Raw genomic sequence first — 3,384 nt, 5'->3', positions numbered from 1 at the left:
TAAAAGTGTTCTTAAGAGTCCTCTGACCCAGAGAATCCCCACCATGCCGCTGAGGAACATCATCTAGACGTGAAAGCTCTAGCTCTGATCTTCATCTCCCTTTGCCATCCACCACTTCATAAAATAAAAGGGGGAAGTTTGGACCCAGAAACAGATGTTCACAGAGGCAAGGTGATGTCAATACGGTGATGTCAAGGTGATGATGCAGGTATATGGGACTGACGCAGCTACAAGCCAGGAGGAGACAATGAAAAGTTCCACCAAGTCAGACTCTCATAAAGGGTCATGGCCCCGCCAATACCTTGATTTTGAACATCTTGCCTCCAGAACTGTGAGACAATAAATTCTTTTCATTTTAAGCTGCACAGTTTGTGATACTTTGCTGAAGATCCAGCAAATTAATACTCCATGGAATATTACTCAGCAATAAAAGGAATGAACTATTGATAAACACAACAACTTAGAGAATTTTGTTAAGCTAAAAACAACAACAACAACAACAACAAATCCAACCCCCAAAGTCTACATGCTGTGTAATTCTCTTTGTATATCATTTTTGAAAGAACATTTTAGAAATTAAGGGCTAGTTAATGGTTGTCAGGGTTCAAGGAGGGGAGTAGCAAGGAAGGGACCTGGGTATGGCTGTAAAAGTGCAACACAAAGAATCTTTGTGGATATGTTCGATATCTTCACTATGGTGGTGGGTACGTGAACCTGAATAAGTAACAACAGTGTATAGGACTTGATACACACATACAAATAAATACAAAAAACTAGGATAAACAGAATAAAATCCGTGAATTTCATGCCAATATCCTGGTTGTGATGTTACACTGTATAAATTTGCAAAATGTTATCATTTGGGGAATTGAACAAAGTCTGAATTATTTCTTATAACTACATCTGAACCTATGATTATCTCAATAAAAATTTTCAATTAAAAGAAAACATGACCTTGTTGTTAAGGAAAGGAAAAAAGAAAAGGAAAGTGAAGTCGCTCAGTCGTGTCCAACTCTTTGCGACCCCATGGAATGTAGCCTACCACATTCCTCCGTCCAAGGCATTTTCCGGGCAAGAATACTGGAGTAGGTTGCCATTTCCTTCTCCAGGAGATCTTCTCTACCCAGGGATTGAACCTGGGTCTCCTGCATTGTAGGCAGATGCTTTACCATCTGAGCCACCAGGGAAGTTAAGAACAGGCTTTAAATGGGAAGAGTGACAAAAGGGAGAACTGTTAGGAAACTTTTGCAGAAATCCAGGAGAGAGATCGATATTGGCTTCAACTTGGAGTATAGCAGTAGGAAGAAGTTTAATTGGATTCCGAATATATAGTGTTTTGAAAGTAGAACTAAGAGAATTTACCAACAGATGCATGTAGGATGTGAGAGGAAGGGGCATGTCAAGAATGACTTGAAGGTTTTAAGATGGAGAAGGCTGTAGATGCAGAGGGTTTGGGAGTAGAGTTGGGGGAATGGATTAAGATAGCAAAGCTAGGGGATGACATCAGTTCAGTTCAATCACTCAGTTGTGTCCAACTCTTTGCAACCCCATGGACTGTAGCATGCCAGGCTTCCCTGTCCATTACCAACTCCCAGAGGTTACTCAAACTCATGTCCATTAAGTTGGTGATGCCATCCATCCTCTGCCATCCCCTTTTCCTCCTGCCTTCAATCTTTCCCAGCATCAGGGTCTTTTTCCAATGAGTCAGTTCTTCATATCAGATGGCCAAAGTATCAGAGTTTCAGCTTCAGCATCAGTCCCTCCAATGAATATTCAGGACTGATTTTCTTTAGGATGGATTGGTTTGATCTCCTTGCTGTCCAAGGGACTCTCAAGAGTCTTCTCCAACACCACAGTTCAAAAGCATCAGTTCTTCAGTGCTCAGCTTTCTTTATTGTCCAACTCTCACATCCATACATGACTACTAGAAAAACCATAACTTTGACTAGACAGACCTTTGTTGGCAAAGTAATATCTCTGCTTTTTAATATGCTGTCTAGCTTTGTCATAGCTTTTAGGGGATGACATATCATCAAGCAAATAATTGTAGACAGAGAAAAGGAAAAACTAAAAACTGAGACCTCCAAGAAGTTTCTAAAAGAAGGGACTCAAAAATGTATCTCAAAAAGTTTAGATTATCCAACTTTGAAAGTAAGGAATACCAAGTGTGTGGATTCCCAGACTAGTTGCAATAAGGAGTCTGCAGCCCACAAGCTGGAGATTATTGAGCTTGGGCCTTATGACTTGAGTTTATGTGCCCCACAAGAAACCTAGGAGTAAAGTACCCTCCCCCTGCATACCCACTCCTCTAAAAAAACCCTCAAAAGACACAAAACAAAAAACAGCAGGTCCACAGTGGCTGATTTCAAATTCTTCAAAGAAATCCCTGAGTGGGCAGAGACTCACTGTGTAAATATTGTGAAGAACTATTATACTTCATTCTGCCACCTGATCTTATGTTTCCACTGGGAGCTGGGATGTTTCCCCCAGATTTAGCCTGTCAGTCTTATGGTTGTTACAGACTCCAGAAGACATGCAATCCTGGTTGCCACCCTCCCCATCATGCTTCTCACCCCATCTGTTGGTGTTCTTCATTTTCTGTACTGGTATTAGAATTTCCCTCTGGGACCCCAATTAGGGCGTGCTTACCAAGCAAAACTAATATGCCCTCTGTAGGAAGTGTATGCGGCAGAGTTCCACATGTTCTTTTGAGGGGACTTGAAGTAACAACAGTGTTCCCATAACGCCTGTCACTCCTGGATAGAACCAGAGGGGGAGTAGAAATAAGGGAGGAAGGGAAAGAGAATGGGAACACTTTGGGACACAGCTGCCACCTTCTGCTGCTCTGCCATGCCTAGAAAAGCAAAGAAAGCTGAAGGCAAACGCTCAGTTTGCTTGGCCCCCAGTGAGGCCGCAATATCTCTAAGCCAATTAGTTACATAGAGGGTGGTAAGGTTGCTCAGTCTGGAGAAGCGAAGCATGGAAAGAATTAGGGAGGAGACAGGAGATATTTTCAGTTTTAAGAAACATGGCTATCGCTACTGGTGACACGGGAATAAGGGAGAAATCTGGTTTTCTGCACTGTAGCTTCAAAGGTCAGATCTAGTAATGTCAGCAGGGTACGGGAGGCAGAGGAAATGGGCTTAGTCAGGGACAAAACTTTCCATAAGCAGAGGATACTTGCCTATCAACCTGCCTCTCCATCCCTGTGATTGGTGCCTTCTAGGGAATTCCCTGTTTGCAGACATGAGAGAGAAGGTGCAGAGGACCAGAATCATGTGGGCCACTGGTCAAAAGCCTAGATTCTCAAGTCCCACTCCAGGCCTCCTGAAAAAGATTCTCTGTAGGAGGGCTCTGGGCTATCTGTATTTTAATAAGCTCCCC

The 3,384-nt window shown here is 42.7% G+C and overlaps 1 non-coding gene across 1 annotated transcript; it reads right to left on the bottom strand.

The window, feature by feature from the left end:
• Positions 1–1,115: 1,115 nt before the first annotated feature.
• Positions 1,116–1,187, bottom strand: TRNAC-ACA (transfer RNA cysteine (anticodon ACA)). Its single transcript has one exon. It is a non-coding gene; the product is annotated as a tRNA-Cys (tRNA).
• Between the last annotated feature and the right edge of the window lie 2,197 nt (positions 1,188–3,384).

Source organism: Budorcas taxicolor, chromosome X (assembly GCF_023091745.1).
Source record: "Budorcas taxicolor isolate Tak-1 chromosome X, Takin1.1, whole genome shotgun sequence".
Lineage (NCBI taxonomy): Eukaryota > Metazoa > Chordata > Mammalia > Artiodactyla > Bovidae > Budorcas > Budorcas taxicolor.
Note: the sequence above shows the minus strand (reverse complement) of the source record. Positions and strands in the feature narration are given on the sequence as shown.